The sequence below is a fragment of the Pinus tabuliformis genome, chromosome 5_2 (assembly GCF_031772625.1).
Source record: "Pinus tabuliformis cultivar Carrire ecotype Pingquan chromosome 5_2, CPIR1, whole genome shotgun sequence".
NCBI classification, from domain to species: domain Eukaryota; kingdom Viridiplantae; phylum Streptophyta; class Pinopsida; order Pinales; family Pinaceae; genus Pinus; species Pinus tabuliformis.
In genome coordinates, this window is record NC_142306.1 from 1,123,130,646 (window position 1) to 1,123,141,816 (window position 11,171).

General features: G+C 34.6%; 1 pseudogene; it reads right to left on the minus strand.

The window, feature by feature from the left end:
- Positions 1 to 8,539: 8,539 nt before the first annotated feature.
- Positions 8,540 to 9,832, minus strand: LOC149163165 (nematode resistance protein-like HSPRO2 pseudogene; annotated as a pseudogene).
- Between the last annotated feature and the right edge of the window lie 1,339 nt (positions 9,833 to 11,171).

The following is an 11,171-nucleotide window of genomic DNA, read 5'->3' on the forward strand; positions in this document are numbered from 1 at the left end:
TAAACGAAAAATCTAGTATCAAGTTAGAAAGGCTTATGTATTTTTAGACAGATTAATCTTGAGGTGCGAGGTATAAGTCTTAAGATTACATTTTAAACATCAAATAAGATATAAATATATAAGTAACTTAACTTATAAACTTGATAATTTGTAAATAATAAACGAAAAATCTATTACAACTATTCATCAAAAGTAATGTAACATTGATAGAATATAACATCGCATCCACATAACGATTTAAAATTCAATGAAGATGTTGTCATCAACACAAGTATAAATTTATGTATTTTTATTCAAAATAGGTCCAACTATACATGTTTCTTTTTTACAAAATAGAACATCATTTCCAACATAAATAATGGAATCTCATGCCCATAAATGACATAATGGAAAAACAACATCATGATCGATCTAAAGTATGGATCTATAAGTCACCCTCGTCCCTCTTGGCACTCCCAGGTGGATTTCCAAATTGATATCTCTGCAAAAAATTACAATAATCAATTAGTTGTAAAAATTGAAAGGAATATAATCAATTTCATTAATTCACGATGATATTTTGATCAAATACTCGTTCTCACCGTGAGGTTTTGAGGCAATGGAGAAGACAGCCCTTCCTGGGTAGATGGCGGAGCACTTGGTGACAAATATAGGCATGGTTCAGGGGTGCTAGATAAAGGCATGGTGGATGTGAAATAGGGAAAAGGTAGTGGGTGTGGGCGACAATACACCCCCACCGGTTGTACGATAGTGGGAATCACTGTAGGCCGGGGGATTAACCTAGGGGGGGAAATTGGAATGTTAAGGGTGGACGATTGAAAAAATGAGAATGGTTGATGACTGAAGGGTAGGGGTGAGCATTGGGAAGGTATTACAGAGGTGGTTATAGGCATGGAAGAATTTATGGAGGAAAAAGGTGGTGGGTGTGGGCGATGATACATCCTAATTGGTTCAGCAATAGGGGGGAGCACCCTTGGGGAGGATATTGGGGTGTTAATGGCTGAAGCCGTGTTCCCAATGCTAGATCTTTTTTCAATAGCATGTTCATCAAATAAACGAATTCGACAACTTGGAATGTTGTGAGATGTGGGTCCCTCAGCTGTAACAATAAAAATAGTTCATATAGTCATGCAAATGTGTTGAACATGCTAATATATCGCATTTAACATAAAACAATGCATAGCATGAAATTTCCATACCAATATTGGGTATAATAGAATCTTGTATTATCTCAGGCGCGTGGTCCACATTTCTTTGTTTTTGAGAAGCTGACCCCAATTGTTCATCCATTCTTTTTTTCCTTGCATGAACTCGTCCAACCCTTTCAAATTGTAGATTATCTGTCCCTGATTTTGACTTGCGACCACATCGCCTCTTTTTATTTACTGGACTCAAGAAACTGTGTTTTCTCTTAGTAGTGATCTTGGATGGAGTTATAGTATTGAAAAACATTTTGTTGTATTCTTGACATGCTTTGTCTACCAAGTTGTTCAATGCATATGCCTGTTCCAAATTTGTAGGTATTATGGATCTCAATTTCTCAAGGGTTGATGAGTTAACACGTTTCATCTCATCATGTTCAGAGAATGCACTATCTTGTCGTACATTGGTTGATTCAACATTGTATGAGAAATTCTCTAAATTATCAATGCTTGTTTCATTATGATAATTCAGATTGGTAGGAGAATCAAAGCATGGCGAAAGCTCTGTTTGGATTTCTGGGCCCAATATAGGTGTTTCATTCAAATCAAATAAAATTCTAGGCCTTTCTGTCCTGGGATCAGTGACACCACGTGCTACATTTTCACCCAAAATAGTGTTACTCACTAACATCTCAACTTTCAATACATGTTTACAGATATTTCCATTCAAGGCCCAATTGCAATTGCAGAAGTGTAGATTAGAACCCTTATATATGACATTGTACCAAATGTCACGAGTATCCTTATTTTGGCTACGAACCCAATAGTCATTACTCTTTTCATCAGGCACACAATCTTCATTTGGGATTTTCTTAGCTCTACACTTGGATGAATTCAATTGTTCCTGTATTTTTCTAGGTCGTACAAAACCAGCTTCTTTTAAACGGTGCATATGATTGTAATATAATACAACCTTTGTCAACAAAACATAGATTAACCAATCAACCCTTCTGTGGCATGCATTGTTCTTCTCACATAGGTACCTTTCCTTGATATACCTATGGTAAGATTCAATGGCATTGTTCGTATCTTGATTTGAATGTGGAAAATCTCTGTATGCTTTTGCCCACATATCTGTAGAAAGAAATTTATTAGTTATATATTAATAAGTATACATATAACATGAAACATAGAGTCATTAAAACCACCAATAAGAAGCTTACATATTTTATTGTTGGCTAACCAAGTATTTCTAAAATATTCCAAAAATCTTTTTTGTTCACTGAATTCTTCAAATAAGCTTTCAACTTTCTTTTTCACAGATGCATCATCTTTACACATGTGCATGATATCTCCTAAATCACGAAAAATGCTTATTTGGTTTTCCCTCCCTTGGACCTTGTTTCCAACATTTTTCAACCATGCACGACGAACATGCCACACACATAATAATACTTTGCACTTGATCGTAGACCTGCAATAACATAATTTTTAGTGAGATTATACATTAACAATATTTTTTATGCCTCTTGTAAAAATAATAAACACATCACCTCAATGCTTCAATTTCTGCAGTAGCATCATCTGTGATGAAGGCGAGAACATGCCAATCTGGTCGCTCTTTGTTTCCAATTGCAAGTAAGGCCAACATCCATTTAGAAAGATCAGCTATAGTATTGCGTGATGATATCACCCACGCTATTGGAACCCCATTGTGATGCTCGTCGAAAACCATTAAGGTGTAAAGTTGATACTGCATTACAAAAAATGTGCATAATTATATTTATATAAGATACATGCATATATATGAGGTTAAATAAATAAATCGGATTTAGGATAAATATGTACTCACCCCGTACTTATTTGTACTAAAGGTTGAATCCATTGAGATAATATTATTGTGAGAGTATTTCAGCATCATTGAACACATCCACTTTGTTTGTATGCCTATGATAAAAGGGATATTTTCAACAAGATCTTGTTTTTGGTAGAAGAAAAAACTCTCTGGGTTTTCCTTATACCAGCACTCTACACTTTTTGGATCACTTTGATCTTTAGCATACTCTAGCCTTATGATATCATTGTAAATGTTACTTATATCTTTTCTTTTCATGAATGTATCTCGAGATATTCCTGTGTATAACTCACCAGATCCATCCTTCACATCAGAGATGAACTTGTCCCATATCATTGTAACATTAAAACCTCTTTTAACGAAATGTTGGACACTAGATCGCATATTCCAACTTAAATGTGGTGCATAATTGAATCTCATGGGCCTACCGATTGCATCTGTCCCATGACAAATAACATTGGATTTATCAATATGTCTACATGCAGTATATGTTATTACAGCATCATCTGGTCTCATTTGAAGTCGTCGCACAAAGAAGTGACATTGGCAACCAACTTTAATACTTTCATGTCGATTGCGGTTTGTCTTTGGATCTGATGATGCACTCCTAATTATCCTTGTTGACTCCGGGCCATATGAACACCAATAACTGTACGTAAAAAAATTACTACAAATTAGATATAATATTTATGCATATTGAAAAAATTATACGTATCTTGAAAAAGCATATAGAGACTCACACACTGTACTCCAGGTATGTTGAGTAATTGGTGCGTGTGATATCCTCTATTCCTCTACTTCGATGTTTCTTAAGAAGAAATCGAGTGGGTGCACTTTCATTTGATTCCTCTCCACTTATGAAATCATCAAGTCGACAATATGGAATCACCGCAACTTGGTCCCCCCCAATCTCTGTCCATGTTAAGTCTTCTGCTGAAAATTGTATCATATCTTCTGGGTCTTCAACTTCCAACTCGTTAATCTTCCCCCACTTACTCATTCTTAAAATACCTGTACGAATTGCATTGAAAATAATTTAGTTTGAGTAAATATTATGGTCTTGATCAATGCATAGCGTACCACTTTGGGATTAAGTAATATTCAGGGGATCTTAGATGACATTGTATGATAAGTAAGATATTAATAAGCTTAAATATCTCTGACAAGTTTAGACTAACCATGTACAGAGAAAATTTTAAGAACCCCTCCTAAATTTATATATATAATAAATGGGCGAATCTCCATGTTATATAGGAAAAATGGAAGGCCATTTTATCAATAATATAATATGTATATATAATTTTTTGGCGAATCTCTCACCAGGCATGGCGAATATTTTACTCAATTATAAAATCTTGTGTTTATTGAATACACAAATGAAATCATTGCATTTCTTTAAAATATCTTTTGAAATCAAAATTACCGAAATTACATATCGATAACCTAGTGGGTGTAGGATAAAATTCACCCATGTCATTCACAGAAAACATGAGAGAAAACCTAATACTATATATAAAACCAATAAAAATTCAAATTCATCACTTCTAGGGACCTCATAGCCACCCTGCCAATACACAAGTACGTTCCTATTTGCAGTTAGAAAAATTACCCAAATTACAATCTGTTTACTCCAGCATATGTTGGAAAGTTATAGAAGGATGACTAGTGCAATAGCAATCAAACCAGAAGGAAGATTTTCGGTGATAACTCTTTCTACCCTTGGTGAATCCGGAACACTAGAAGTAGGAGTAACAGGTTCAGATACGTCAGGTTCTTCGCCTATATCACTAGCAGATGAAAAACTACCAGTAAGCTCTGAAACTGCAACAGCTTCAGGATTATAACATGTTTCTAAACCTTGGTAATCCGGATGAACTACCACTGAAGACTGTCCTTCTTCAGGTGAACCTCCTTCTTCAGGTGAACCTACTCTACTGCCACTAGGATTTACAAGGACTTTCCAACCTTCAAAATGACTCGGGACCTCTTCGGGAGGTTGGCCTCGAAGTCTACGAGACCTCCTCAACAAATCGGCCACGGTGACAACTTCAGGAGACTTGCCCCGACTGGTAGGGGACTGTCTCGGTAATTCAGCCACAGTTAAAAACTTTTAAACTACTGCACACGCAGACAAAGTAGAAACTCAAATCAAACCACCTAAAGTCTCTAAAGAACCAAACAAATTTGAATCAGACGCCTAAAGAATCTAGGGCGTCAAACCATACGCAAACAGTAACCTTCTAGACCGAAAACACTAGTTGGTGATGAAATCCAACGTCGTCGAATTCAGTGCAGAAGTGGTGGGTGAAACAGTTACCCCGGCAACCTGCTTAATGAATAGACTGGACCAAGTTCCTCCACTTTTAACCGTCTCGAGTGAAGTGAACCCCCCAGAAAATCCAAGTGAGTCTAGCCGACGTCTGTTCCAGGTACAGTGGGATCTTCCCTCCACCGTCACCTCGGGTAGAGCCCTAAAGATTATGGTCACTAAGGTCACCAATAGCAACAAATACACCTGGGGGAACAGTCTACGATCCGATACACACGCAAGGGCAGAGTAGCAAGCTCAATCCCCTTGCCGGCTCCTTGACAATAATCCAAGGTTTACCGACAAGTGACCCCAGGCTCCTCGACAATAATCCGAGGTTTACCGTTTGTAGTACGTGTATATCTGGCGTCGTTCCCAATGAAGGAGGATTGATCCCCTCACTGGTTCGGACACGATCTCGTGCTTCTCCTTTAAGAGGAGCTTTCCCAGAGCGTAATTGTAACAATTGGATTTATCCTACCACAAGATGAGCTACTTGTTTGGTTTTACTGTCTTGGAGAGTTAATTACTCTCCTACTCCAAGACACTAGCCTGATCTATATTGGTGTTTCAGAGCCCTAGTAAATAAAAAGTTACTACGTCAATTTTACTTTAAGCGTTAATTTTATGGTTGTTCTTTAAGTCAAAAGGTAGTGTAAATGAAACTGAATGGTGTGTAGACTCGACTCAAATCCACTAAAAAATGCACCTAGGATGATTTAAACTATTTTGCCTTTTTCAATGAATATCCTAACTAAGAGAGTTGAGAGAATGCAAAATTTATAAAATGACAACTTTCGTAGCAAAGACAATCAAAGAAACAATCTCTTTATCTTTTCCGACGCATACAACTCATGACCACTAATTATCTCACGAAAATTTCCTTTCTCTTTCAAAAACTCCAAACACTACTTAAAGCAAACTTTTTCCAAAAGAATTTTTATATTTTTCCTATACTAAGAAAACATATAAAACTATGTTATCAAAAATCAATTTTAACAAATCTATGAAAATCAAAGCAATTTTACTTGGATTATGGCCACTTACTTTTCCCCTTAATTAAGCTATGTGTGAAATGTAAAAATTTTAAAGTAAAGGCTAAGTAATTGCCCTACTAATATTGATTATTAAAACAATCCGAACTATATGGAAAAAAATTGCAGAGGTGAAGGCAATTCACTAAAGTTTGCCAGTCACCCACTAAAGAAAAATTACAATGATTGTTTTTGTTCTCTGTAAACCGTGGGGTTAGGCTCTGCACAAGCGAGCAAATCGTGTGTCAATCTGCAAGAAAATGATAATTGTTAAGCCAAATTATAGATATTAGGAGAGAGAATGATTATAAGCAATATGCATTATCAATGTTCTAAATTTAAACTTATATGATTAAAGAACAACGTATTTTATAAATGATACTATACTATAAATAATTTGACTAAAATTTACAATCTCACTAAAACAAATTAGTATTGAAGAACAAAATTTATTTATACATTCAAAAATATAATTTACCCAATAAAAAATTGCATTATAAAAATTTTGAATATAATTTAATAAAAAACCTACAATCTTATAAAAAAACAAAAATCATTAAATTTTAGGCCAAAAATAAAATAAATTAATTATTATCTTCACCCACAATTATAACTATGTACATTAACCCTTATAGGCATATCTACTACCTTCCCTCCAATACCATGGTCATTAAACTCATATTTGAGGACTCATTTTTTAGGACAGTACTCCTTTTCAACAACTGCACCTATATTATAATTTAGTTGGGTTGGGATGAAAGTTGGGGCGCTTTACCTTTGGTCTCAACTATAACCGTGTACATTAACACTTACAACCATATTTGCAACTTTCTTTGAAACACCCTGCACATTAAATTGATTTACCAAGCAAGCATTCCTTTTCAGAAACTGGAAGTAATATTATACTTTAGCTGGGATGGGCGGCTCTTGGAAAATAAAAAAGAGGGATTAGATATTATAGTTAATTTATAATTTAGATTAGTTGATGATGAGATATATGGTTAAGATATTGTTTATAATTTTTTTTTTACTAAATTTTTGTTTCACTTAGACTTATATCAAACAGATATAAACACGCCCCCCCAACACACACACACATATATATTTATATTTACATATATATACCAAGTGCTAAAAACAAGTGTGCCATTTACAACTAAAACAAACAAAAGAAATATGTCTTATGTTTGTTCGAATTCCATTGCTGGGGCGTTCGGTATCCTCGTTTTAAAAGGTGCCATATAAAAGAAAAAGTATTTATTTAGAAGGATGACATAATATTTTCCAATACCATTGTTGCGTTTATGAAGTGGCATCCACAAATCTAGTTGAGCTACGTCAGTATATTCGCGGAGGTATTGAAACTTGAATTTTATGAAGCATATTAAATTTAAATTTTAGGTAGCCTTAGATAATTGTAGGAAGGCTTGATATTGAAATTAACAGGTTTTTAATTAAGGTTAAAATTTCTCTGTATTTATCTCTAGAGTAAAAATTTATTTAACCATTACCAAAACAGTGTCAAATTTTTTTGTAATAGTCTATCAGAAATAAATCTCTCTTATTGAATTCCATAACATTATCATGATTTTGCATTATTTCTCAATCCTTGTAATTCCTATTATCTAACTTGATAATAGCTATCATGAAAATGCAGGAAATGCAATTTTTTTTTACAATCATGGCCATATAAAACTTATAGTTCTTTTTTATAATTTTATTAATATAATTTATTTTTTTCTTACAATCTTTTTATATAATGAATTATATAAATATCGTTAAACTCATCATAGAATTTAGGTAAAGAATTATAAAATTATAAAAAGAAACAACTCGTAAAATTTAATAATTTTAATAATTACCTTTTTAATTTTGGACAATCTTTTACAGTATTTAACAAAGGAGGAATTGCACACTATGAATCCTTAGTATCCTATCCATGTTGTAGAGGGGAAAAAAATTGTTCAAATTTCTAGCACTGTTCTATTGATTGCTCCTACTGATGGGGATGAACAAAAATTAGTCTAATCCTATATCCAATATAATTCTATGTATAGTATTCAAAACTATCAATGTAAAAAGTGTATGTATGAATTTGGGGTAATACATTGAAAAATTGAAGGCACTGTTCTTTCTCTTGTAAACTTCACTTGATTTGTCTGTAGATCTTCCAGTGTACCATCCACCATAGTTGTAACTTTTAGTGCCAAAAGTAACCCAAAAATGTCTTTGCACCATCCACACTAGGGAAATAAGGTGGTTCAAAATATATCTGACGTAGGGCATCACAAGCACCTAGATATGATGGACCATTCATTTCAGTGCTACCCATGGTTGTTACTACCAGCTGTTGATATGAGAAGAAAAACCTTTTCACCGCGGCTTCTATTGCCTGGAAGGCCAACAGAACATGTATTGTTGCAACATGGTAAGCACCTGAAGTGTCATGTGAGCGCAGTCCATGTGAATGAAACAAATGCATAAGTGCCTCCTGGAGCCTTGGTCCACCCTTTGGATCAGCCTCAACACCGATGACTTTGGGCACCAGATGCCTTAGTTCCTTGCATGCATTTGTAAGGTCTCTAAGGGGGGCAGACCGAAGGCAATATGCGCCTGCAAGCGTACTAGTGCTGCTAATTGCCAACTGGTGTTTAAGGCAAAGGAAATCATCAGGGTCCATCACTAGAAGCAAGTTCACAATTTCTGTGAGCATGTTCCACATCCTTTCAACCATCCAACAGTCTTTGGATGCTCCTACGAAATCCCCAGAGTCTATTCTTTCATATACTCTCTGCAACAATTCTTGGCCTACAAATACCCAGGCCTCAAAGATCTGGAGGACATTGCAAAGTTTGGCATCTTCTAGATTATGGAACTGTTTATGTTGTTTTAAAGAGTGCAAATATCTTGGCTTGCAGATTCTATCATATTCAAGAAGAGGCTTACCTGACATATTTGGTTCCCCCAGACCTAAAGTGAAGGGAGTCCTCTGCATATGGCCTTCAATGGCAAGCCATATTCTAGAAACCATAGCTTCAGCGCTTTTCCATCTACCCAAACGAGGAAGTAAGCTCTCTTCACTTGTTCTGCTAACCACAGGTAAAGCACCAGGTCTCTGCCATACCTCGTGGAAAACTTTCCTAGCAAGAATACCACTACTTACTGACAACTGAAGAGTGGGAACCTGCTTGTCATTTTCACAAATCATTGAAATCAACTCAATCTGGGAACTAATTAAGGATTCAAGCCTTCTCTTCCATTCCTCTTTGTCAATGTAAGTCCTTGTGTCACAGAGGACAGACGGAACAAACCGAAAAGTAATCTCCAATGACTGTAAGGCAGCCTTTACCAACCCCTCTCTAGACCAACCAGGCCATTCCTTGAATTTCCACATGGCACTGAGCTCGGGGAGATGCACATACTGCTCGTAACCCGCACACTCCATGGGGGAGGGCTCTATAGAGTCTTCAACAAAGGAAAAATAAGATGCCATTTATTTACAGGACATATTTTTTCCCTGCAAACATAACCAGGAGAGTAAAGACACTAATTCTCTCCATATACCATAATCTAAAAAGAACAACATAATAATAGAATAAACACTAAAATCCATTTTAAACACTAAAATTTTGAAAACTGGAATAGAATAAAATGTTCTTAAATCCTTGATATATTTAAAAAGTTTTATATAATATGTTACTGGATAGAAAGCATATCTATTTGTTGCAACTCAACTTTTTCTGTATACGATAAAAACTTAACACATAAATTATCTTGCGGTTGCCGAGCCTCACTTATAAGCCTTATGGCGGTGTTAATGCCGTTATGACTACACAGAGATCCGGAAATAATCCCAACACCAGAAAATAATCAATAGAAGGGTATAATCAGTTCATATCGGAACTGAGTTAATCTAATGGAAACAATGCAAAACATGGCCTATATCGATGTGAGACACAAACTACCTGTTGTGATATATGTAAGCCGTGGAATTTTCTCTAATCTAGCAGAAGGACATGGTGCATCGATCTTCAAATCGATAAAATTAGAGGTGATAGGAGGGCGCTCTATTGAATGGCCGTGCCATATTGCATTTTCTATGTTTTTAGTATCGTCTTATGAAGAAGATTTTTGATACGGTAATAAATTCTGTAAGTTTTGTTTCTTTATATTCAGTGGCCCTTTTTAGACTGGTTACAGGAATAGTTCTGAACATTGTGTATGTGGATGGGAAGCTTAGTATATCTTTTTATTTTGGCAAATATGGGAGAGATATGAATAGCATGTACTATTAAAATAGGTGATGGGTCCACTTGTTGTATTATGTTATTTTATTAATTCAAAAAATGATTGAATCATTGGAGCATTGTTGAGAGTTCGACATTAGAAGAAGTAGACTGAATTGAATGAGTTAACACTTCGATCATTATTTAATGTTTAAAAAAATAATTTATATTAAAATTTTGAAAGAATGGTCAACAACTTATGCATTTTTAAAGATGTAAACTGAAGTAAATGATTTAACACTTCGATTATTATTCGATTTTTAAAAAATAAATTATATTAAAATTTTGAAATTAAATGTTAATAGTGAAACGGGTTTTTATTTAAATTTATATGTATCTTTACATTTATGTAATATTGATTTAAAAAATTAATATTATTAATAGAAAAATATTTTAAGAATTCCAATAAAAATATTTAAAATAGTTCAAATTAAAAAGGAACAGAGAAATTATGTTCATTATATAACAATAGTTCAAATATAGGAAACTTAGGGTCTGTATACCAAATTTAGAGTTCATAGACACTAAAAATATTACATGTTAAGT